The following is a 27,362-nucleotide window of genomic DNA, read 5'->3' on the forward strand; positions in this document are numbered from 1 at the left end:
CAGCCTGGAATGTGTCCAGTCAGGGAAAGCATCCTGGAGGAGGTTCCATTTGACTGCGTCTTGGAACTAAACGTGAGACAGGCAAACAGAATATGTGATTCACTCCAGGGTTCAACATAAGTGAAGGCCCAGAGAACGTAAAGACTCAATTCAGATGTTCTGCAGACCTTCCCTGTCCCATCCAGGACTAACATAATACCTGAGGCAATCTTTGATGAATGAATAATAGTGACGAGTGAGCTTTTTCTATTTATTTCAGATTATGAGTTGTGTTTGTTTATTTTTTACAACAAATCATTCATACCAAACAGGAATAATAAGGTCAAGCACTATGCTAAACACTTTGTATATATTCTCTTATTTAGTCCTCATAATGATCCTTTGAGGCTCATACTAGTGTTACTCTAATTTTATAGATAAAGAAAACTGAGGCTTAGCCTAGTTAAGAAATTTTCCTGGGGTCAAATGTCAAGTGATTCTCTTGGCCACACATACTACAGATTCCCTCAGACAAAGAACCATGTGAGAGTGTAGATGAGAGTTGTCAGAGTCCAGAGGGAGTGATGGCCTTTCTTGGGTGTCCACCAGGGCCTCAGAGCAGGGCTTGCCTCAGCGACTTGAGGCTGGGAGGGCCAGCCCAGATCCTAGCATGGCTTCTGCCTCTCCAACTTTGGAGAGTAGTATCAAACAGAAAGGGCTCCACTGCTGGTGAGAGAGCCATGGTTCTGAAGCTGTAGCCTCTGCTCAAACTAAGAGAAACTTGATGGACAAGTTTTTCTTGCCTTTGGTAAAGAAGGTGCCAGCATAAGGGCAATGCTTAGAGATCCTTCAGAGATGTTTTCTCAGGAAACAGTATATGTTGAAGAAGGGATTGGAGCTGGCAAGGTGTAAAGCCTTTAAAAATAGAAGGCCTGTGTGTAGGTCATCCTTGCAGATGAAATTTTGTGCAAACAATATACATAAGCAAACAAAACAGAAGCAAATGCATAGATACAGAAAACAGACTGATGGTTGCCAGAGGAGAGGAGTGTTGGGGGGCTGGGTGAAAAAGGATGAAGGGATTGAGAAGTACAGATTGGTGTAATTATAAAACAGTCATGGGGATGTAAAGTGCAGTATAGGAAATAATAGTCAATAATACTGTAATAACCCATGGATGGTGCCAGGTGGGTCCTGGAAATATCAGGGGAACACTTTGCAAAGTATATGATTGTCTGAACACTATGCTGTACACCTGAAACTAATACAAAATAATATTGAATGTAAAATGTAATTGAAAAAAAATTTTTTAAAAGATGCACCATGTCTCTTGGTTCTTTTGCTCATCTGTCTGATCATCCATTCAACAATATCTGTTGGTGCCAACTATATGGCAGGCACAGTCAAGACATTGGGTCACAGCAGTGAATAAGATATTCAAGGTCCCAGCTCTCATGCAACTCAGGGGACTGGATAGACCTACCTGGGTCCTACTGTTTCTGGCCCGTCGACTTCTGGTTGTATAACGTGGCTGACTCCATTGCTTACTCAAGGAATGGTACCTGGGGCTCTGCATGATCATGGTAAAAAACAGGCAGGGTGTCTCACTTGTCACTCCCACCACAACCTCCTTGTATTGGGAAGTCTGGATTCCGTATCACCCTCCTAATGAAAAGGACTAATACTGAAGCTATTAGCCTGGGCCTCATGGGTGAGAAGACTCTGCCACGCTAGCCTTTATCCTCCTTTGTCCCACCGTTAGCAGGAGTGGTGAGATGGGCCCCGATTGCCTTCCACATGCATCAAAGACTACTTTGTGGCCAGTTCTCTAACACAGTCAGAGACCTGGGAACCTGCTGGGCTGGTGCCTGTCTGTGCTGAGTCCTTCAGGCCCTGCTCCATGTATCGGGTTCTTCTTTCTCCACATCAAGGACTTCCTCTTAATTGGGCAAGTCTGCTAAGCTCAAGCCCCTCTGGAGAAGCAGCTGTGATTTAGAAGTAGCCCTGTACTCCAAACCAGGAGGAAAGTATATTCTGATTTTAGAATTGCCACCTTCTAGCAAGTCACTTGACTGCCCTGAATCCTTTTCTGTAAGTCTGAGAATATCCCCAAGGTTGTTGTGAAGACTAAATGAGAGAATGTACAAGAAAGGCTTAGGCCTATTACAAACATTTACTAAACACTAGTCGGGTTTCAAATATTAATTGGATGGGAAGTCAGCTCAAATCAAAGGAGTAACATTTTTGCTTGGCCCTGAGGGAATTAAAAGAAGTATAAAGCAACATCCCTGTCGTCAAGGAATTTTTCACAGAGTTGGGTTGTACTTTTGTAGACTTTTCTGGTGATATTGAATGCTCTGAATTGCTAATAGGAAGCTGAGTAAGTGTGCATGTGTAGAATTACAGAACTAAGCAGAAAAAAAAAAACTATTGAGGGAGCAAGTGGTCAAATTACTAGTGTGGCACAGGCAGGATTTAGAGTAAAACCATGTGAATAATGGGTAGGGGGAGCATAGGCTCCTGGCCTGGGAGTTGTCCTCTCCCACCAGCATTGAAGAGGGCTGTGCTCAGCACTGATGAAAAACAGACATTCACTGACCTTTGGCAATAGGCACTTGACCAAGTGGGTTTTCATTGGAGAAGTTGTTGTACAAATAGATACTAATAATGGATGGGCAGATTTGTGGAAGATGAAACTTTGCAGGTGGAAGGACAAAGAGCTTGCTGACAATAGTTGCTTCAGCCCAGATGTGATGAACCTTGGGCCCTTGTGACCAGCCAGGGTCACGATGGAATGTGGCCCAGCATGGCATGCAGGAGGAGATCCATGGAGAATCACATGGATGATGAAAGAAGGGAATCTAGAGCAGAAGCAGGGAAGAGACTGCTCAAGTCACTATAGCTTGTCCTAGTGGGGAGGGACAGGTAGTAATCATCAGACCCATGAGGCTGTTTTAATCATATACTAGTTTTTTCTGACTATAACAATATTTATGCTTAAGTAAACATTTTTGTAGCATGGATTGTCATATATTGTTTGGTCATTTCAAACATATTTTTGATGACATAACCCCTCACAGATATTGCCAAGGAGGGGAAGTGAATGGACAGGTCCCATCTCCATGGACATCACCTGGTGTCCTCCAGGGTAGATTATCTGACCATTAGAGGGTGGGGCTGACTGAAGGTGGAGAGTGGACACCTCTCCCTCAAGTGGAGAACAGAATAATTGTGGGAGGAACCCACCATCCTAGTAACTCCTTTAATTTCTTCCTATGTTTTCGTGCAGCTGTGGAAGCTTCAGTCAGCCCTGTTTGTGGGGGCCTTTGGAATGTGACCATCTGACCCCACAACAACTGATTGCTTGAGGTTTTAAAACATTGCTGAGACTTTTGACATGTGATTTCACGGCTCCTTTATTTCTGTGTATCAGAGGCAGAATATTAACTTCACACTCTAACCTGGATACACTAAGAAGTCATACTTTATTGTTTTCCATATGTCATATAGCTTTCTTCCCAAGCCCACACCCAGCTGGTTAGCAAAAAGAAAATCTATGTACTCACTTTCAAGCTTAATTCAACGAAACCCAAGATTAACATTTATTTAGATTGACCTCTCTCGGATAAAATTGCTCAGTCTCTCAGAAAATGTATTCCCTTCATCTCTTTTGTTCCCAAAGATGTGTCCAGACATGTGCTTGAGGATTGGTTTATGCAACCTTATGATCATGGGGAAGATTGAGTCTCTGTGGCTACCCCACACCCAGTTCCTAGTGTCTCTATGGGCTCATCCTGACCTGAGCTTTCTCGGGTATCAGAAACTCTCTGATGAGAATCCCGTTTGGCCTGAGTGAGTATTTCACTCAGTAGCCTTGGGTATTGAGATCCCTCACCCTTGGCATAGTGATCCTTCTGGCAAGTTTCTTTACTGGACTCTCAGGTATGTCTCTATGACCCTGGAAGCAAAGATGACTTAGGAAAGTTGAACCACAGGGCCTGCGTCTGTCTCACTACTGAGCCACTGTGTCGAGGAGTGGTCCCCCGACTCAGTGTAAACAGCTTGGGAATTAGCTTTCTACTCCATATCTTCCATGGGTTGCAGAACACAGTGATCAGGCTTCTTGGCTAACCTGGACTTATCCAACAATCTCCCTCCTTGGCCTGCCAAACAGGAACCAACACAACCAACAGCCTTGTTCTCCTGCCTCCGCTACTCCTTCTGCCTCCCACAATTTCCTGCCCTAGAAAGTGGAGGACTCATCTTTTACTTCTGCTCCATTTCTTCTCGCAGAGAGTGCAACAGCTCCCATAGGCAAGGGTACCTTCTCCACCCATAAATGCACTCTCTGAACCAGGTCTTCTAGGCTGACCCCCAAAGAGGGAGACCAAAGAATTTGGCAAACCATCTCTCAAAACAGTAGCCTTGGGTGCAAAGCTATTATCCTGCTGCCTAAATTGTGATTGCCAGAGCTAATTACTACCTTGGTAATTCTTTTTACATTCTTTCTGCCATAAAATCTAATCTTCCTCAGGCATTCTATGATAAAGGTCATGTACTTGGGAAGGTAAGGAAGAAAACAATTTTAAAGAATTCACAATATTAATTGTGCTATGAGGGAACCTCCAGCTGGGAAGTGTCTTTGCCCCGGTCAGCCTGATAAATCTTGGTCCCAGTCAAGGATGGATGACAATGGCTGTGGCTCATGATAGGAGATAGATTCCCTGAGTGGAAATATAAGAGGGAAAAGTACCGCACCCAAAGGAAGGGGGAAGAGGAAACTTCAGGAAGCATAGCACACAAATAGCTGAAATAGGGCCTCATCAGATAAGAGCTACTCACTCCTCTCTACTCAAGAAATAGCCAGCTGACCAGCAGTCACCCTTCATCTAATAGGTATAGTTCAATGACATCTTAGCTAGACTTTCTTCTCTACCTCTCCCAACCTCAGCCTTCTCTAAATAGTTAGTTTCCTGTATTTGGATGGTTTCCACTGCCCTGCCTTCCAGAGTATCACCTGGATGAATGAGATACCCTCTCTTCTCTGGGAGGAATGTTTAAGGAATCACATACTACTTGTTATTCATTAAACTTTCTGGCATGGTCCCAGGGAGAAGACTGAGATTTCGCAGAGTCCTGATTGCAGTTAAGTTCACAATTCAAGAGAGTCATATAATCCTTGCCTGCTTTCTATATTGGTAGCAAAGACTTGCAACTGGAGCCTGGAAGAAAGTACTGTCTGCTAGAAATATGCTCTCTCTTAAAGGAATATCTTGAGCGTGAACTTTAAGCACCATTCGCTGGGACTTACTCTTTTATCTTCCCCATTTCCTCAGCAAATCAATGTGTTATCTGTATCAAGGGACACCATATCTCCTAGAAACAGGGACACCTAAGACTTCAAATCCATAAGAAGGAATAACATCTACTAGTCCAATAAAAGATTTCTGAAATCACTGATTTAATACAGATTTATTATGCACCTACTGTGTGCTAGGGACCATGCTCAGCATTGGAAATACAAGTGTATGCAAGACACAGTTTTTGCTCTTATGGAGCTTATGGGCTAGTGGAAGAGACAGCCACTTTAAAAAAATATACTCAAACAAATGTATAATTAAAAGTGGTGATAAATGCTGTGAAAGAAAATGCATTGGTGTTGTGAGTAGGAAATGCTGACCTAACTTGAGGGTGTGTGGGATTGAAAAATTTGCCCAAGGAGAATGAGGTTTTAACTGAGATTGAGACGACGAAGGACTGATAGGTAACGGGGGAATTGTGGACAGGGTACACAAAAGACCTGAAGTGAGACGAGTGTGTCTTGTTTCAGGGACTGAATGAATGCCAGGGCTATGGGCTAAATTTTGTCCCTCAAACAAAGGTATGTTGAAAAAAAGATGTGTTGAACTCCTAATCCCTATACCTCAGAATATGACCTTATTTAGAAATAGGTTGTGGCAGATGCAATTAGTTAAGATGAGGTCACACTGGAGTGGAGTGGGACCCTAATCCAATGACTGGTGTCCTCACAAGAAAGCCATGTGAAGTCAGACATAGCAAGAGTGCCCTGTGATGATGGAGGATCGGAGTGATGCAGCTGAACGGAGGAATGCCCAAGGTTACCAGCACACCACCAAAAGCTACGAAGACGCAAGGAAGGATTCTTACAGTCCTCAGAGGAAGCATGGCCCTACCAACACCTTATTTGTGGACTTCTAGCCTCGGATCTCACCTGCACTCGGAATTAACTCGTTGTTTAAGCCACCCAGTCTGTGGAACTTTGTTAGCCTCCAGGAAACTAATAGAGCCCGTGCGGCTGAGGTGGGAAGGAGTGTGAGATGAGAAGGGAATGGTTGGAAGGGGCAAATATCTGGATTCAAGATTTTGTAATGTAATGGGGCAGTATTGAGGAGTTGTAAGTGGGAGGGTGACATTATGCAATTTACATTGTAAAAAGAGCACCACGAGTGCAGTGTACAGAAAGAGGAGAGAGGGAATGAGGGCTGTTGCAGGTTGGGTTCCCAAGGAGGAGATGCTGAGATAGAGCCTCAGCTGACAAGAGCTTAGCTGAAGGCAGAGGAGCTCTGGAGTGTCGTGGATCAGAGTTGTGCTTTACTGTGACACGTTTAAACACAAAACTATGCTCAGATGTAGCAAGTAAATGAAGGAATGATAAGTAACTTTGTAAAGTCACCCGGTAAAAGAGAGGATCTGAGATTTGAACCCAGATCTGCCTTTCAGTAAAGCCCAATCACCTGTCCATTTATACATTAAATCAATAAGTATTTATTGAGTCTCTACTATGTGCCAAGAACTGTGCTAGGTCATGTTCTTGTGATGATATTATACTCCCTGGAAAGAGAAGTAAAAATGCAGCTTTTCATATTCAGATAAATTTCTTTTTTTTTATTGCTTAAAGTATTACAAAGAGTATTACATATGTCTCCTTCCCCCCCCCCCCCCGCCCTTGACAATCCCCTGGCCTCCCCTACCCCCCAGTGTCTTATGTCCATTGGTTATGCTTATATGCATGCATACAAGTCCTTTGGTTGATCTCTTACCCACCCCCCTCCTGCCCTCCCACCCTCCCTGGCCTTCCTGCTGTAGTTTGACAGTCTGTTCGAGGCAACTCTGCCTCTGTATCTATTTTTGTTCGTAAGTTTATAATGGTCTTTATTATCCATAAATGAGTGAGATCATGTGGTATTTTTCCTTCATTGACTGGCTTATTTCACTTAGCATAATGCTCTCCAGTTCCATCCATGACGTTGCAAATGGTAAGAGTTCCTTCTTTTTTACAGCAGCATAGTATTCCATCGTGTAGATGTACCACAGTTTCTAATCCATTCATCTACAGATGGGCACTTAGGCTGTTTCCAGATCTTAGCTATGGTGAATTGTGCTACGATGAACATAGGGGTGCATATATCCTTTCTGACTGGTGTTTCTGGTTTCTTGGGATATATTCCTAGAAGTGGGATCACAGGGTCAAATGGGAGTTCCATTTGTAGTTTTTTGAGGAAACTCCATACTGTCTTCCATAGTGGCTGCACCAGTCTACATTCCCACCAGCAGTGCACAAGTGTTCCTTTTTCTCCACATCCTCTCCAGCACTTGTTTGTTGATTTGTTGATGATAGCCAGTCTGACAGGTGTGAGACGGTACCTCATTGTTGTTTTGATTTGCATCTCTCGGATGATTAGTGACTTTGAGCATGTTTTCATATGTCTCTTGGCTTTCTGAATGTCCTCTTTTGAAAGGTGTCTATTTAGGTCCTTTGCCCAGTTTTTGATTGGATTGTTTATCTTCCTTTTGTTAAGTTGTATGAGTTCCCTATAAATTTTGGAGATTAGGCCCTTTTCAGATATGACATTGGCAAATATGTTTTCCCACGCAGTGGGTTTTCTCATTGTTTTGTTGATGGTTTCTTTTGCTGTGCAGAAACTTTTTATTTTGATGTAGTCCCATTTGCTTATTTTCTCTTTAGTTTCCAATGCCCTAGCAGCTGTATCGGTCAAGAAATTGCTTCGGCACATGTCTGAGATTTTGTTGCCTTTGGATTCTTCTAGTACTTTTATGGTTTCCCGTCGTATATTTAAGTCCTTTATCCATTTTGAGTTTATTTTTGTGTATGGTGTAAGTTGGTGGTCTAGTTTCATTTTCTTGCATGTATCTGTCCAATTTTCCCAACACCATTTATTGAAGAGACTATCTTGACTCCATTGTATGTTCTTGCCTCCTTTGTCAAATATTAATTGAGCATATTGGTTGGGGGTGATTTCTGGGCTCTCTATTCTATTCCATTGATCTATATGTCTGTTCTTGTGCCAGTACCAGGCAGTTTTGAGAACAGTGGCTTTGTAATACAGCTTGATATCTGGTATTGAGATCCCACCTACTTTGTTCTTTCTCAGGATTGCTGCAGCTATTTGGGGTCATTTTTTATTCCAGATGAATTTTTGGAGAGTTCGTTCTAGGTCTGTGAAATATGCCATTGGTATTTTAATGGGAAGTGCGTTGAATCAGATACAATTTCTTACTGAAGGATTTCAACAAGAAAAGCAAGACTTAGATGTTTTAGATGTAGTTTATAGTTTCTTGAAATGTATAGTCTTTTCTATCCTCCATCTGTTCATACCCAACCTTTCTTACAGATTTCTCTCAAACTCCCTTCTCCATTTCCTCTGGTTACAACTGTCTCCATTTACTAACTCCCTTTGCCACACATTTCACACTTTATTAGCTCTTGCTGACTACTGATTGCCAATGACTAGGTATCCCTTCTAGTATATACTATCTTGATCATTACGTGTGTGTGTGTGTGTGTGTGTGTGTGTGTGTGTGTGTGTGTGTGTGTGATTGTTTTTTCTAACAGGGCTGTAAGCACCTCAAGTAATGGAGAATTATTGAGGCTCAGAGTTCTCTTATTGGTAGACTTCACAATGTTACTGCCTTACCAATAAGATTCCCATAGCCAAACTAAATAACCTAACTTTTTAAATACTTTTCAACCCAAAAATGTCAAGCTCCCAAGGACGTAGAATTGACAAGACATTTAAAAAGCATCTCACTTAATAATTTCAACAACCTATCAATGTTTCTATCAGTAAGAATGAGTTTGGTTATGCTGTGGTAACAAACAATCCCAAAATCTTACTGGCTTAAAACAACAAGGTCGTTGATTGGAAAGAGACCCCACTTTGGACCAAAATGGAATAATAGAGACTGGATATATCCTGAAACAACAACAACAAAAGGCACAACTATAAAAAAACAAAGTATATAAAATAAAAGTTTTGGAGACAATGATAGCAGACAATAAAATACAGAAATCCCTGAGAGATGAGAAAGGTTATTTCTTTAGGTCAGTGAGGGCTCTGTTGCAATTCATGCTCACTTACTCAAACCACCCAGCTGGTGGAGACTTCACCTCTGGAACATTCCCAACCTTTTAGGTAAGAGAAATGAACAGTGGCAAATCTTGCACTAATTTAAAGGCTCCCATATTTTAAAGGCCAAACTCAATTGTATGGCCATGCTTGGAAATAAGGGAGAAGGGAAGTGCAGTCTGACCAAGTACCTGAAGAAGAGCAAGAAATATTCAGTGATGAGCACTAATGATGATCACAGTATTGTTGTTATTAATATTTATCCCTTTTTACTTTTTAAGTAAAACTAAATCTCAGGTTTAATAACTTGTCCAAGGTCACACATTTTAGCCATTGAACATCTAGGATTTCTGCTGAAGTCCATCTGATAGTGGAGTCTATGCTATTTCCTCTCTATCACGCTGCTTTTCTCTGTGCTGCTTTCCAAAAAAAATGTCTTGCATGTTCTTCGGGCTCTAACTAACCTCACTTAATTATTCCCAGTAGGGCTCTTAGCTTTCTAGTTTCCAACTTCTGATCCATTTCAGGTGTATCCTTTCCAGATATCATGTCCATTCATTGTTTATTTGTTATTTCAAAAAGGACCCAGTATGTTTTCTTCAACAGAGCAGGTGTTTGTCATACCAAGATGAATAATGCTTAGTTCTAACTTTTAAGGGTTTTATCTTCCAGTGGGGCAGCCAGGGAAAATAGAAAATAATTCCAAAGCAATGTAATAAACACTGTAATGAAGATCTGTCCAGTCAGTCTTTGCAAACAGGTTACCTCCCAAAAGAAGATGGAAATGGCACATATGAGAGCAACCATCACTAGAAGTAACCCAGGCCAAGTTCGCAAGTAAAAGATTTCAGAGATTTGGGGGGACATACAAAATCAGCTAAGATGCCTGAGCTTGGCAAGCATGAAATTCTTTGCAAATAAAAAAGCTGAAAGCTAAACAATTTTATACTACTGTGTGGGGGAGGACTATTAACAGAAGGTAGATGATTTGTGATTTTTAAAAGGGAGTTATTACTGATGTTACTTTATCACATGAGATGTGGTGATTTCAATAGAAAAACATAGCCTGGGGGAATTGAGTCGGAGAGAACAATTAATTTGCTCCAGTTCACAGAAAAAGTAAACAGCAATGTTGGGATTTCCACCCAAGGCTGTCTTCCCCCCAAACCTACTGCCCTCACATGGTGACGTTGCCGCCTGCAGCTCAGTGAGGCCTCTGAGCCACCAGCCTGCAGTAACCTGCAGGCAAGCACATTGATGGCACTTTCAGGGGCCCCAGGAAGACTTTAATCTCAGGTGCACCAAACCCAGCTGCCATTTTGGACTGAAACTAAGATTGCATCTATATTAGCGTCTTTCAAGCTGCTGCCCTAAATCTCTGAAGATAAACATCACACATAAATTTATGACTCTCCGTTTATCAGTGAGTCTTTTGAAATCTCCAATTTAGGGATGAATACGCTGGGTTGTGTGCCCCTTTCAGGCCCCACCCCACTCTTCTCTCAGCCCTCAGGCTGCCACATCAGTTTGTCAACAGTTAGGATGACAGAGTAGTTAGTCTTGCTGGAGTTATTTATTAGTATAGCCACAGCCTCATCAGATTGTGAGTTTCTGGAAGTCAGTGGCCAAGAGTCATGTACCTTTTAAAAAATCCTCAAGCTTCCAGAAGAATCAAGAGGGGTTTTTTTGTTTGTTTTTAATAAAATGCAGTCACATTAGTAAGGTGATCTGGGCCAATGGAGAACGATGTGATCATTTTGACAGCTTATAGGTAATTTCTTTAAAAAATCTTCCTACACAAATCTCATTGTAGAGAAAAGGAGAAAAAAATGGAGAGAGACCCCACTTTGTACCAAGATGGAATAATAGGGACTGGATATACCCCGAAACAACAACAACAACAAAAGGCACAACTATAAAAAGACAAACTAGATAAAATAAATGTTTTGGAGACAATGATAGAAGACAATAAAATACAGAAATCCCTGAGATATGAGAAACAAACATGGTGGGTACAATGCTTTCCAAGCTCACTGCCTTGAGAGAGTTTCCCAGCCATTGCTCAGCGAGGGAGAATCCGGGCAAAGCCCAGCAGACTTCCAGAGTTGAGGAGATGGTGTGAGAGAGCAGGGAGACTAGGGCAGCTAGAATATGCAGTACAGGGCAAAGCACCACAGAGGGGAGAGCTGCATAGAGAGAAAACTCCTCAGATCTGCAGAGAGCCCCACTCAAGTGTTAGCAGGACATGATCAGCATATATGTGTGAGAAAACTACCGAAAGTTGGAAAAAGAACCATTCAAAAATATTAAAGTTCCCAGTGCACACTTGGGACCAGGAATAGGCCTGTTCTCATCAGCCACAGAGGAAATATGTATAATTCATGGGTCATTGAGCATAACACTCTCAAAGGTCTTGCCTCAGTAGTAAAGAATAATTATATCTAGTATTGCTCTGAACCCATCGTATGAATCATAAAAGCAAGACCTGAAAGGATCAAACTGTTTCCAAGAAACTAACTGTAATTTAGAACAAAGCTCAAGAATATTTATAGGAATATAAAAATATCCTACACCCAACATGATAAAACTCACAATGTCTGGCATGCAATAAAAAAAACTTTCAGGAATGTCAAGAAGCAGGAAAACTGGACCCAATGAGGAGAAAGGCAATCAGTCCAAACCAACCTACACTAATCTCTATTTATAGCTCTTCAATTATACTTTCCAAACATTAGGAGGCTTCATTCAGAATATGAGTCCAGGAAGCCTCTTGGGCCACAGCACAGCTGACATAACAATGGCACCTACTCCTACTATAGGTAAACAATAGCCTGGACTATGACATTGAGCAACTGTGCAGCACTATTGTCTGCAGAAGACTCCTGCCCTCCCACCCCCATCATCCATGCCCTGCTGGAGAAGTAACCCTGCCTGTTTCCCTGAGTGCCTTGACCCTCCTGACTCTGTGGGGTTCTCACCTGGATCCCATCCTGAGTTCTCGCCACGGACTTCTGCAAGCTAAGAATACCCTCCCCTAGCCTCTCGGTTGGGTTGCCATCATGAAAAATCAAGGGAGTGCCCTGCAGTGACCCTTGTTCTCTGTGAGATGCCCCTGTGTGATAGTTAATTTTGCATGTCAACTTGACTGGACACGGTGATGTCCAGATAGTTGGTTCAACATTGCTTCTGGGTGTGTCTGTGAGGGTGTTTCTGAAAGAGACTAACATTGGACTCTGTAGACTGACTAAAGCAGATTGCCTTCCCCAAAGTGAATGAGTATCATCCAACTGCTGAAGGTCTGAATAGAACAAAAGGTGGAGGAAAGTTGTCTTTACTCTCTGTCCCACTCTCTGAGCTGAAACGTAGATCTTCTGCTAGCAGTACTCCTGCTTCTCAAGCCTTCAGACTTGGGTTGGAATCTATACCATGGCTCTCTGGCTCAGGCCTTCAGACAACACCACTGATTTCCTGGACCCCCAGCTTGCAGACAGACATCATGGGACCGCTCAGGCTCCATAATTGCATGAGCCAATACCTGATGATACATCTTTCTGCCTGCCACCCTGAAATGCTGACCTCTTGAGCATGCTCCTCATGCTGCCTGCACATTCTCCCTGCCTGTCCTGATATTCCTGTTAGTTCCTATGGCAAAGCAGGTCCTGAGATACTAAAATCATCTCGTAAACAGAAAGAATGCTCATTTTCTCCTCTGTCTATGGAGAAGTGACCTTTTTATATTACTCTGGTTCCATAAGGATCCTGAAAACAAACCCCTCTGAAAAAATGGGTCATTCTAGTGCAGCCGTTCTCAACCCATTGGGGGTCGAATGACCCTTTCACAGGGGTCGCCTAAGACCATTGGAAAACAAATATATAATTACATATCGTTTTTGTGATTAATCACTATGCTTTAATTATGTTCAATTTGTAACAATGAAATTGGGGGTCACCACAACATGAGGAACTGTATTAAAGGGTCACAGCATTAGGAAGGTTGAGAACCACTGTTCTAGTGGGATTTCCAGTTCCTATGATTCTTCATTCATTCCACAAATATTTACTGAGCATCTACTTTATGTCAGCCCAATGTAAAATACTTGCAGGGGGACCAACTATAAGAGAGAAAAAGGCCTGGGGCTGAAATGTTAAGAAATGAAGCAAGGCTGTTAGGTGTCCTGCATCTGTATCCAAGGGTCAAGCAAGGCTGGGACTGGATTCCTAGACTACCTTTTTCACCTTCCTCTTCCCACTTGAGAAGGCCTGTAGGGATGGTGGAGCTCTTTAAGAGGTGTTGACAGGACCCCAGACCTTTGAACATACTGCCACCTCTGCCTGGAATGTTCCAGGCCCCCAGTTCTTTGCCAGCCAGCTCCCATGCCTTTCTGCTCACCCCAACTGCCATCCTGCTAGCTCGAAACCCCATCCTTTCCCCATTTCTTTCATAGCAAGAGGGCTTCAAATGGTTTACTCAGTTATTGTAACTTATTTAAAGTTGTAGTGATGGTACATTGATATTTTTTTCCTGATTTGGAATCAGTGCTTGATATTTAACATCAAAGTTTTATTTAAATAATAGACATATGTTTTAAAAGCAGAGCACATTTAAGAAGTAGACCTTATACTTACCTGGCAGGGGAGATACCGTGATCACGAAGAAGTAGACCTTGTATGATTCCAAAAGCAGAAAAAAAACAAGAGAAAAAGTATGTTGTATCAAAATTTAAATATCAACATCATCAAGAAAGTGAAAAGATAACGCACAGAATGGGAGAAAATATTTGCAAATCAATACAGGCTGGAGCAAAAGTAGGTTTACAGTTGTGAGTAAATAAAACACAGAGTTTATTCTGGTATCATTATTTATTAATTTTATATTATTTTCCATGTGAACAACTATAAACCTATTTTGCCCCACCCTGTATTTGATAAGAGACTTGTATCCAAAATACATAAAGAACTCCCCTTACTTATAATAAAAATGTAACTGACACAATTTAAAAATGGGTGAATAGACAAATAGATTTGAAGAGACACTTCTCCAAATAAGATATGCAAGTGGCCAATAAGCACATGAAAAGATGCACAATATCACCAGCCATTAGGGAGCTGCAAATGAAAACAACAGTGAGATATCACTTCACATCTACTAGGCTGACTATAATAAAAAAGACAGATGGTAAGTATTGATGAGGGTGTGTGGAAACTGGAACACTTGTACATCATCTGTGGAAATGTAAAATGATGCAGCTGCTTTGAAAAACAGTTTGGCAGTTCCTCAAAATATTAAACATAGAGCTACCACGTGACCCAGCAAGTCCACTCCTAGGTATAAACCTATGAGAAATCAAAACAGATGTCTATATAGAAACATCTACACAAAATGTTCCACAGCAGCATTTTTATGGTAGCCTGAAAGCATAAATAACCCAACATCTAATCAACTGGTGATTGGATAAATAAAATGTGTTTTCTCTATGTAATAGAATAGTATTAGCAATAAAAGAAATGAAACACCAGAATGGATGAACTTTGGAAGCATTACGCTAAGTGAATGAAGTCAGACTCAAAAGACCACATATTATAGATTTGGTGATGGTTATACAACCCTGCAAATGTACTACAAAACACTGAGTTGTGTACTTTAAGTGAGTGAACTGTGTAGTGTGTGAATTTATATCTAAAAAACAAGTAGGCTAATGATCCAGAGTAGATCAATCAATATTATCAGAGCCTGCTGAGCAAAGTAATTTTCACTCAGATTCTGGCAGAATAAGCAGGTAAGGCAGAGAAATCTTCCCAAATGGAAAAGTGTAGCAATAATATTAATAGTAATAGTCACATTGCTAACTAAAAATTAAGATTGATATGCTCTGTATGGTTAGCAAGGTGCTTTCACATTTATTTGATTAAATCCTTCCACTCACTTGAATCATATGAGGGAGGAATCATTACATCTGACACCCGAGGGAACTGAGGCTCAGAGAGTTTAGGGACAAGAGAGACCATCTGGGTAGTAAATGCTGGGGCTGGAGGAGAGCTCTGGTCTACCTGCCCAAAATCTCATGACATTTCACTAAGCTTGAGAGGGCAAGGACCATGGTCTGTCTTATTACAGTGGTATCCCCAGTGCCTGGCTAGGTGAATGGATAAATGAACGAGTAGTAACCTGCCACTCTTTGGACTGTGTGACAGATGAGGCACTGCAAAGTATGGCTCCAGCTCCTCCTAGAAAAAGGAGACCAAGAAGGATGAGTCAGAGAAGGTACACCCTATTTGCACAGTGTTGCTGGGTGCTGGACAGCAGCCCAGCCTCCGGAAGTCACACTGATTTGAGCCTTTACAGGCACAGGAAATAGGGCAAGAATATCTCAGAACGGAAGGCTTCCCATTGCTGTGTCCCAGCCACACGAAGAAAGGATGCAACCAGATAGTGTCTGTTCCCCCAGCACGGCTAGGCTGGGTTATTTAGATCTGAAACATACTTTGTTCCTTTGGTGATTCCATTTAGAAGGTCACGTGGAACTGAATGACTTTTTCCTTCTTTGGGTTGCTAACCAAAGGGAAGGCCCGGGACAGTAGGTCTTACGAGATATTTGAGGGTAGAAGTAAGGGCCCAGACTTTGGAATGTGACAATATTGTGCTTAGAACTTAACATACTGATATATCACCTAACTTATTCCTTCTCCTATCATTAGCCCATTTTACACGTGAAGCAACCAGCTGACAAATGTCTGGATGAGGCAGTAACTGTGATGTGAACCTACATGTCACCCCAGTGCTCTGTGAGGAGTAGGGAGGGCAGAGTCTCGGGCTGGCCTGGCATGGAGGTCCCTCCCCTGGGGGAAGCTCGTGTCCTCCTGGTTCTTGCCTGAAACTGGCTGAGGCAGGAGGTACAGGCCTCCTTGGCCAGAGGTCCTGCCTTCCCAGCTTAGATACGAGCTCCTCAAAGGCATGGCCACATCTGCCTGCTCTCTGGGCCTGCTGGCTCCTGGCACGGACCCAATCTATTTGCCCTTTTCCTTGTGGAGTGTCCCAGATGCAAAGCAACACCATGATGGGTGTAAAGCCTGTCACAGTTGACAACCCATTCTCTCATCCTTGATTCTGGGGTCCTCCTGCCAGACAAGACTCTCCATCCTCCCCGAGGCCAACACCTAGACCCAGGTCTGCATCTTCCTTCCACAACAGCTCTGTGCCTGTGCTCCTCACGGCCCGTCTCACCCTGCACTAAGCCCTGTTTTCCACCCAGGAGCCAGAGAGGTTACTCTTAAAACTCTGCTCATATCTCCCTTCTCTGCCTTTTGGGCCATGTCAGCCCTTCCCAGGGAGTGAGCCCCTCCACAATCCCATCTTTGTCTCCTCAGACCCCCTTTTGTCCTCTCTCCAGGCCCCAGCTCCTCCCCCTGCTTGCCTGGCCACAGCTCCGGGAGTGACCCCTGATGCCATATGCCTGAGTCACAGGGGCAGGGGAAACTGGGACCTGGAGGCACTTTCATCCCTCCCTGCACGTCATCCCCGTGCCCGCACAAGCATGCCTGTCTAGCCAGTGATATCACTGGCCTGAGTGCATGTGCAGCGTTCACACCGGGCTCCGAGGGGGGTCAGGGTGGAGATGATGAGCACTCGCCTGGTCTCATCTCAGGGAGAATTATGGCAGGAAGGCAGGTGAAGCAAGGCTTGGCCTGTGATTGGGGGTGCTGTCTCAGGCCCTTTGTTTTCTAGCTGCCACAGGGCTCCCAAAACCTCCTGAGTAAAACATGAACGTGCAACTTTTGATAATGTCATGAATAGCTAACATCACTTTTGTTAAATAAAATACTCACATGGCACTTTCTTCATGCACAGGTGTAAGCAACACACATGAGTTTGCCTAATTGATCTGATGAATTATCCTCACAGCAGTCCATTTCATAGACAAGAAGACTGAGGCACAGAGTGGTTAAAGTTTCCCAAAGCAACACGGCTAGTCAGTAGTAAAGCCAAGAGTTGGCTCCTGGGTCTGTGCTCTTAACCTCTCTGCTATCTTGCCGGCTTGCTAGACTCAGGCCTGCCACCCTGCCACCCTGCCTGTGGGAGGGAGCATCATCCCCCTGCTGCCCCTCACTCACTGGCGCCTGGAAGTATCTACAGAATCTCTAGCCCCGGATGCACCCTCTCAGCCCCACCTCCCTGCACTGTCATTTAATATTTCACCACTGGGAGACCTCATCCTATTTCTCAGTGGGTTTCATTGGTCCCACCCTGTGGGCAAGCAAACTGAAACTCACATTACTACAAGGCGGCACAGCCACGTCATTGCAGGATTAGAAATGGAGTCTGTCTGGAAACAGTGTTGTTCCCACTTCTCTAGAAGAAAGGCCCAGCTGAGGGCAAGCTGAGGCACCCTACCCACGGAGGCACGCAGAGCCTGGTGCGGGGCTCCGGAGAGAGCATGGGGCTGGACATGCCACTGGCAAGTCACCTGCCATGGGTGATGGTTGAGTCTAAAGAAGAGAGAGGAAGTAAAGGAGAGTTAAGAATTGAAAAGAGCAAGCCCTAGCCAGTTTGGCTCAGTGAATAGAGCGTTGGCCTGCAGACTGAAGGGTCCTGGGTTCAATTCCAGTCAAGGGTACATGCCTGGGTTTGGAGCTTGATCACCAATAGGGGGCGTGTAGGAGGCAGCCAATCAATGATTCTCTCTCATCGATATTTCTATCCCTCTCTCTCCCTCTCCCTTCCTCTTTGAATCAATAAGAATATATTTTAAAAATATATTTTAGCCGAAACCGGTTTGGCTCAGTGGATAGAGCATCGGCCTGCGGACTGAAAGGTCCCAGATTCGATTCCGGTCAAGTGCATGTACCTGGGTTGCGGGCACATCCCCAGTGGGAGATGTGCAGGAGGCAGCTGATCGATGTTTCTCTCTCATTGATGTTTCTAACTCTCTATCTCTCTCCCTTCCTCTCTGTAAAAAAAAAATATATATATATATATATATATAAAATGGAAAAGAGCAAAAGATGAGCCTTGGGGAAGGTCTATTCATAGGGGATAAGATAAAGATTAGCGAGCAGATAGAAAAAAGTAACAGTGAGAAAGAAGAACCAGAGCAATAACTGCTATTGTATATCATTTTATAGCTCACAGTGAGTCTTCATGTTCCTTATCTCTTATCATACATACACAGACCTGCGCACACCCCTACACATACACCCAACACAAACTCCAGATGCTAGTGTTGAAAGCTAGCTAAGAACAATTATTACTGCCAGTTTACAAAGGTAAAAACTCAAAGAGGGTGAGGGACATGCTTCAGATGTGACAGTTAATAAACACCAGAACCAGTAAGGGAATCTCTGTATCCCACAGACACAGCCCCATCACCATGGAGGACATGGACGGAGCGGGCACGGGGAGGGGTTAGTGTCAAATCCGCACTGATTGAATGAGGAGACACACTGGCCCATAGAAGCCTCTGGAGCAGGGTCAGTGGGAGAGGACACCCAGCCTGAGGTGGGGGCTGGTGGAGGTGCAGGGGGCGGGGGGAGTGAGGAGGTGGAAGAAGCCACTTCGCTTATTTGCAGACTCCGTGAGTGGGCCAGGAGAACCAGGAGGCCCTCGTCTCTCTCTCCCTGTTTCCCATGGATTCTTTTCTGTTGCCAGGATTTGTCCTCTGCCCTTCTCCTCTTTTCCTTTCCTCTCTTTTTTCTCTTCCCCTGCACAACTATTTACATCTAAACATCTAGACATTTTTAGTGTTAAGTTTATTTATTGAATAAAATTTTATGCAACTTGTTTTTAACTTTAAAAGAACATAGAAGAGCTGGGGTGTTTTTTTTTTCCTAAAAAAGAAAGACTCTTCAAAAGGGAGGTTCTTTTAAAATACCCTCCTTGGTGAGTTTTATCAGTGAATCAGTGCTTCTCAAGAGAAAAGGCAGGCTCCTCATCTCTGTGAGGTGCCAGAGAAAGGAGAGCGTTTCTGGATGAGTCAGGAGGAGGGAGGCTGCTTTTCTCACTTTCTCTCCAAGCGAGACGGGCGCTCATGAGATCGCCCAGCATGCCCAGCAAGGTGCTAAAAAATAATTGCCCTCGATGAAGACATGCAAACAGATCATTCCACCTGGCAGGGAAACCTGAGTGTGTCGGCAGAACGTGCGGGCAAGACATTGCTCCAGCTCTTCAGGTTCAAGGACACCCACGCTCTGACCCACCTCAAGCAGATGGGTGGGGAGCCCTGCTGCTGCGGAGCCCACCCTCCTACAGCCCCAGGCCCCACACTCATTCTGGGAGCAGAAAAGGAAGTCAGTGGACACTGCCCTTCCCCGCAATGACACTCATGGTGGGCAGGTATCAGACGCCACCTGCTCCATGAGGAGTGGTCCAGGCAGAACTCTCACAGTTCTCAGGGGTATTTCAACCTCTCCTTTATCCCATACCTTGAAGGCTATGATGCCAAGCAGTCTCAATGGCTGTGATTTTGCTGCAGCAAGAAACCCCTTCAGGTCACCTATACCCCAGTCACCGTGCATCTTAGAACCCATGTGGGGTTTCTGCAGAAACTGGTTTCTATAGCCTGGTGTGGTTCCCATAATGCTTGGAGGGAGGAATGGGTGCCACCTTCTCCCTCCCGCATCACTGCTGTCGTATGCATGTTTACTGGCCTCTATCTCAAGTCTTTATGTCACTTCTGCCAATATTAATGAGTTAGTTACTTTCTTTACACAGCTGACAGAGAGATAAGAAATTCCCATCATCTGATGGGAGGAAGGGGGAATGCCTAAGTTTGATTAGATTTCTTTCCTAAGACTAGATTCTTTTATCAGTGAATAATCCTGCTGACTTGCTTCCAAAAGCCCTGAGACAAAAATTGGCACTGTGGGGTGTGCTCACAGATGATGGTGTACTGCCTGCTTCAGAGGGCCACTCAGGGGGCAGAAAGGGAGGCGGACCTCAGCATCCAGGTCAGTGCATAGCTATAAAGGAAGGAAAATGGGCTGAGTTGTTAGAGTCTTGAGTCATACTCTAATGGTGGGTGGCAGTGAAGAAAGAGAGGAAGGAGGGGAAGGAAGAGAAAAGGAAGGAGAGAGAGAGGAGCAGAGAAAGCAGTACATTTTCTTCACCCTTTCCTGGATGTCTGTGTCTAGATTTGCTCTCTTAAAGATGCCCTGTCTACACATAGCCTTCTGATGAGGGATGCAATACACACTGGGCATCTGTTGGTCCTGCCAATCTGCCCACAATATCTTTATTTCTGGCTCAAAAACTTCCTTAGTCGGATTCCCCTAGAACAGCGGTTTTCAACCTGTGGGTCGTAACCCTTTTGGGGGTCGAACAACCCTTTCATAGGGGTCGCCTAACGCCATCAGAAAAACACATATATAATTACATATTGTTTTGTGATTAATCACTATGCTTTAATTATGTTCAATTTATAGCAATGAAAATACATCCTGCATATCAGATATTTACATTACGATTCATAACAGTAGCAAAATCACAGTTATGAAGTAGCAACGAAAATAATTTTATGGTTGGAGGTCACCACAACATGAGGAACTGTATTAAAGGGTCGCGGCATTAGGAAGGTTGAGAACCACTTCCCTAGAAGCACACCCGATAGCATACTGCTAGGGGAGTAGAAAAATTTCACAGGCAAGGCAATACATCCAATGAAATTGTGGCAACTGCAGCTTCATTCCTCTGACTGAGTTATCCTACTGAAGAAGCAGGGAAATGGGTTCTTTAGCTTCTATTTCACATTAGTCATTGATTTAAGAGCTATCCTGGGGGGGAAAGAGCACCTAGCACCTGACCCACTCCAGGTGTGCCCAGCAACTGGAGGAAAACCCTAGGCACCAGGGCCAGGTGCTGCACTTGAAGTAGGTTGGCATGCATGAGATGGAAAGGGTAGAGGCAATGTTGGTGGGACATCAACAGCCTTTGCCAAAGTGACTACAACATATAAGTGGCCTGAAAGTGAGCATAGAGTCCCAAATCCAGCCAGAAGAAGCAAGACCACAGAGCATCTTGGAGCCACTGAAGCAACCATTTGGAGCTTTTAATCAGGGCTCAGGAACATCTTTGATTTTGAGAGTCCCCAGTATAACAGGCATAAGTGAGAAAAAGGAAGAAAGAGACTAGAAGTGAATGGGAAGAACAAAGAAATAAATAAAAGCAAAAGTATGTAACCTGCAGGAAATAAGCATGAACCAGATCATCAGCAAAACTCCCACAAGACATGAAGTAGGCCACATAAGGGCTGTAGCTGGTAGACATTTGGGAAGGTGACACAGAAACAACTGTGGAGAGACAGGTTTCTGAGTAGTTGGGGAAAGAATTCTGGGCAGTGTTCAGCCCAGGACATCTCTCTCCCTCTCTCTCACTCTCTGTCTCTCTCTTGCTGGCTAAATCCAAGGAGATTGTTAAAGTCTACTAGAGGCCTGGTGCCCAAAAATTTGTGCACTCGTGGGGGGTCCCTCAGCCCAGCCTGTGCCCTCTTGCAGTCTGGGACCCTTCAGGGGATGTCCACCTGCTGGCTTAGACCTGCTCTCTAGGGGATCGGGCCTAAGCTGGCGGTCAGACATCCCTCTGGCAGCCTAGGAGCCCTTGAGGGATGTCCACTTGCCAGCGGGGAGCAGGTCTAAGCTGCAGTAGGACATTCTTAGCGCTGTTGAGGAGGCAGGAGAGGCTCCCGCCACCACCACTGTGCTGGCAGCCATCAGCCTGGCTTGTGGCTGAGCAGAGCTCCCCCTGTGGGAGTGCACTGACCATCAGGGGGCAGCTCCTACATTGAGCATCTGCCCCCTGGTGGTCAGTGTGTATCATAGTGACCAGTCATTCCCAGTCATTCTGTGTTAGGGTCAATTTGCATATTACCCTTTTATTATATAGGATAGAGGCCTGGTGCACAGGTGGGGGCCGGCTGGTTTTCCCTGAAGGGTGTCTCGGATAAGGTTGGGGCCTCCACTAGAATGCTGCTTGGCCAGCCTGAGTGAGGGGCTGATGGCTGTTTTCAGGTTGGCCAAGCCCCCCAGCAGAGACCCTCATCCCATGGAGGGGTGGCCAGCCTGGGTGAGGGGCTGAGGGCTGTTTTCAGGCTGGTCACACCCCCTTCAGGGTGGAGGTCCTCTCTGGGGTACCTGGCCAGTCTGGGTGAGGGGCTGAGGGCCGTTTTCAGGCTGGCCACGCCCCCTGGCAACCCAAGCTCCCAGCCTCTCCTTTTTTTCTTTTTCTGGGATTTATTTATCTTAAATAATTGAAACTTTGTAGCCTTGAGTGGAGCCCAGTGCTGGCCAGGGCAGGCGGGAAGCTTGGCTTCCTCCATCGCTGGGGGCAACCCAAGCCTCCTGCTCACTCCAGCTCTGTGGCCGCCACCATCTTTGTGACGGAGTGATGGTTAGTTTGCATATTACTATTTTATTAGATAGAATTATAAAGAGAGAGCTACACCTGCAGCCCATTTATGATGGGACAATCAGCAATTAAGAATAGAAATTATTAGCCAGCTGGTGTGACTCAGTGGTTGAGCATTGACCTATGAACCAGGAGGTCATGGTCTGGTCAGAGCACATGCCTAGGTTGTGGACTCAGTCCCCAGTGGGGGGCATGCAGGAGGGAGTCGATCAGTGATTCTCTCATCACTGACGTTTCTCTCTCTCTCTCCACCTCCCTTCCGCTCTGAAATATTATAATATATATATTATATATATGTATTAAATATTATAAATATTATAAATTGTCAGAGTAAGAATCCCAATTGGCTATGTGGTTAAGGAGTCCGAGCAGTAGCATCACAGCTCAGAGCAGTGCCCAGTGTGGCTGCTAGACTTGGATCATTGTGGGTCCCCAAGTGTATCTGCAGACATGGCACAGCCAGCGTATAATCATGGAGGTTCATCTGGCAGGCCACCAGCTTTTCCTTCTTTTGGGGGCCCACACAGAGTTGGATTTAGTAATATAAAATGATATTAAATGAAACTCTTACTATTGATCCAAAATTTTGGTGAGGAAGCTCTAAAGTCAAAGATATAGGTGAGAAGTACCCACTGCTCTAGAGAAAGGTGCTAAATCTATCCATGAAAGACTTCTCAGAGGTTAGCAAAAATACGCCTAACAACCATGAACCTATCCAGGCTTATACAGAAAACCAAATGTTAAAGGAGGCTTTTTAGGAGAATCCTTGAGGTAAGGCGTTGTCAGCTTAGCAGGGTGTGCTGTGATATTTCTTTTCCCTTCCATCACCTCAAACCAAGAGAAGGGACACTTACAAGACTCAGATTGAAAAAGAAAAAAAAAGACTAGTATATTTCAGTCCCGATCAGCTGCAAAAATTATGGGTCTATTTGAGAGAGTTTTGGGAGAAAGTGACATTTGTTCCCTTGGAGTTTGGAGGTATGTTTGAATACAGAGATTCCCAGCCTTGTCCCTGCTGAATCGGGAAGGCAGGAGCCTGGCTGAAGTCACCCACTAACACACAGCAAAGAGAGTGAGCAGAAAAAGACCAGCTTTAGCGTGAAAAGGAAGCATGGCTTTCCTTTGGGGTAAGCATACCCTAGGGAAGGTAATTAGGTTTGAAACATGGAGCTGGGACTTTCCAGAGAGGGTCACCTGTCAGTTTAGAGGTGACAGGAAAAGGCTGTAGGGTGTGTTGTTGGGGAAAGTTGCTAAAAGGGTTGCAAAATGACCTCATCTCTTTCTGTCCTTCTGTCCTTCCGCTCTGTCTAGAACAGCAGTTCTCAGCCTCAGCTGTGTATTGGAATCATTAATGTTTAATTGGTATTTCAAAACTATACCAGTGCAAGGTCTTACCCCAACCCAGTTTCTGGAAGTGGGGTCTGGGCACTAGGTTGTTGTTTTTTTGTTTGTTTGTTTTTTTTACAAGCTCCTCTGGTGACTCTTATGTATAGTTAAGGTCTAGAAGATTGAGAAGGATATTAAAGAGAGGCCAAATATATCCAATTATCGTGGACAGTGGAGGCTAAGTGCTGTGGCAAGCATGGCTCCAGGCTAACACATGTGGCCTGGCCTTGTGCAGTGGAGAAATTCATTCATTCATTCATCCATTCATCAGATATGTATTGACTGCCTGCAATGCGCTCTGTACTGTGGAAACAGCAGTGAACAAAACAAAACTCCATGCCCTTATGGACCTTCCATTCTAGCAGAGAGGACTCTCCTGGTTGGAAAACACAGTTGAGGCTCAAAGAAAGCCCTCTTGGCTCTCAAGTGAGTGATTCTGGGGAGCACACATCAGCCTACTAACAGGCTGTCTGGTTTTATGAAGCACGTTCACAGCTCACCCACATCAGGCTGATGATCATCTTGTGTCCAGGCTGATGCGGCCCCAAAGGCTCTGAGTGGTTGGAGAGCCCATGACGTGGCATTCAGCCATGGTGTGTTCTCCTCTGGCCTCAATCCACGAAGGTCCATTGACCCAGTGCAGCACAGAGAAGATTCGTTGAAGCAAGTATGTTCACCTATGTGCATTGGGATGATACCCAGTTGTGGGATGATGTTGCTGATGATGACGGTGATGGTGATAATGAATGTCTCGTTTTCAGTTTAGTTTAGTGCCTCACATAAGGAGTCTGAGGCAGAACCAGCCCTTGAACTCAAATCATCCAGTCCTCTCCAGGCAGGGTCCTCTCCTGCTTCTCACTGTGGCAGTAGTTATGGCAATAGTTATGCTGATCTTGAGACCAGAAGAAGGAGATTCTAGGAACCTGCTTTGTGTCCTTCTTTGCCCCAGGCTTAATGACTTGACAAATCCCTTCTACTTGTCTTCCCCCAGAGTATGTGTGGGGGGTGGGGGGGTGGGGGGGTGGGGGGGGAGCACTGTGCTTTGAGAAGCCAGGATGAAGGCAACTTTGCCCCACAGGCCAAGACTAATTGCTTCTGTGTTTCTGGTGGGAAGTGTAATTAGAGCCTCGTGAAGCCTTGGAGGGCTGATGAAGCTGGGGTAAGTGCTGAGAAGATAGCATCAATGTGGAACAACATCTCCCCAGCCCAGCCCTGCCCATGGGTCCTGAAAGTGTGGAACAGAGAGGGTGGAGGAGCAGCCTGGCTATGGTGTGCTGTTGTACCACGTTGTCCTAGCACAGGAGAGCTAGGTTTGTGTCTGCCCTATTTACAGGAGGCTCCTTGTTGGGTGTTCCCATTCTCATTTCCTGGGTCCTCCCTCCTCTTCTATTTCATCCCTCTTTTCTTCTCTTCCCTGGGTTGTGCTCATGTCTAGAGCTATTAGATTCAAGTTTTGAACATTTGCCCCTTTGGTGACCAAAAGGGGATTGGACCCCCAGACCACTCTGTTCAGTATCAGGGAGCACAGACTCTGTCTTACCCACCTCAGAGCTTCGCAAACCTCCCCCTCCTTGGGCTCTGAGTACTAGTTGGGGACAGCATGAGCTGCATGGAGAAGGGAGCATCATTACAATTTTCAAGGGAGCAATAAGAAATATGTGAACACAAAGCCAAGTGCCAAAAAATCAACAGGTGTCCTTTTAGTTGTCTTTTATTGAGGCTTACTATGTGCCAGGCATTGTGCTAGGTGCCCCACATGTATTACTTCGTTTAATCCTCATAACAGACCTATGAGGTAGGTCTTATTTTCCAATTTTATACTTGATAAAACTGTGGTATAGAAATTTTAATTTTATCAAGGTCACACCACTAGCAGGTGCTGGATTCTCCGAAGCCCATGTGTCTGAACTTGGAGAAACTGTCCTGATACAGAGACTCAGGAATCCAAATCCAAATGATTCTATCAAACCAAGAGTAACAGGGGAATATGGCAAATAGATAATTTTCTAATTCAGCCTGCGCCGTGAGCAGGAGCAGATCTAACCAGACAAGCCAAGGATATGCAAATGAACAGCAAGCAGCGGGAGGAGAAAGAGACCTCAGCCTTGAAGAGGAGTATTCAGAATCTAGGTTAAGAAGTGGGACCTTAGCCACCGGCTGAGATGCAGAGCAGGGCCCCTGGCTTAGGGAGGAGTATGGCCCTACATGGGAACTAAGGAGAGGAAACGGAGGCACAGGTCCAATCTTTGTAGTGGGCCAACACAGGAAGAGGAGTGGGTGGCTGTGATGGGATAGGGTCTGAAGGATACATGGATGTCCAGAATGATCTCCAGTCCAGTCTGTTGGCATAAAAGGAGACCCGGAGCAGAGAACATGGGAGATGCCTGAGTCTGGACCCCAAATCCAAAGCAGAGTTAGCAACTGCATCCTAAGCAACACCAATTGGAGGGCTGGAGGCCACTGATGAATGTCCTGCTTTATTCTGGATGAACTCCTGAACCGGGCTATATGGGGATACCCAGCTCGAGAAGCTGGGAAGGGTAGGGTCAGGGGCAATAAGCAGGCTTATGCCTGCTGAGATCGCCAAAGAAAATTCCTCTGCAATCCTACCTCTCACTACCTAAATGATGAAGCCCCTCTGTTCTTGGCAGAACAGAAAGTACGATGGGAAACAACCTAAGCAATCTAGACTATCTCAGTTGACACAGAGAAGTCAAAGATTTTTTATTCTTATTGCTTTATTGCCCGAGAATTGTAGACTTACGTTACGGTGGTTGATAATCCAAGAGGGATCAGCATAAAACAAGATAATAGTTCATAAATATTCAGCAGTTACTATATGCCAATTCATGCTTCGGAAACTTAGTACAACTGGAAGCATATGCTTGCTGTTGCTCACTATGCCAAGACGGCTGTGTGACACTGCCCCGTTCTAGCTCTCTCCTGGCTTTGGGTCCCTGTTCTCTCTGTGGACTGTGTTGGGGGACACATAATGACAATTCAAATGGGGTTTACTCCTCTTTGATTGAGAAGAGTCACTTCCTTTTTTGGAGCTGGAGCTAAAGGCAGCTTCTCTCATTATACAGATCATGGCCCCTAACCCTTCCACTGAGGGCTTTCTCTAGACAGCTCCTCCACATCCCAGAGCTGGCTTCTCCCTGTTTAATAAGCTTCCCTCAGGACTGGTGGTGCACTCCTGCATGCCCAGCTGTTTG

This window comes from Myotis daubentonii, chromosome 9 (genome assembly GCF_963259705.1).
Source record: "Myotis daubentonii chromosome 9, mMyoDau2.1, whole genome shotgun sequence".
Taxonomy (NCBI): domain Eukaryota; kingdom Metazoa; phylum Chordata; class Mammalia; order Chiroptera; family Vespertilionidae; genus Myotis; species Myotis daubentonii.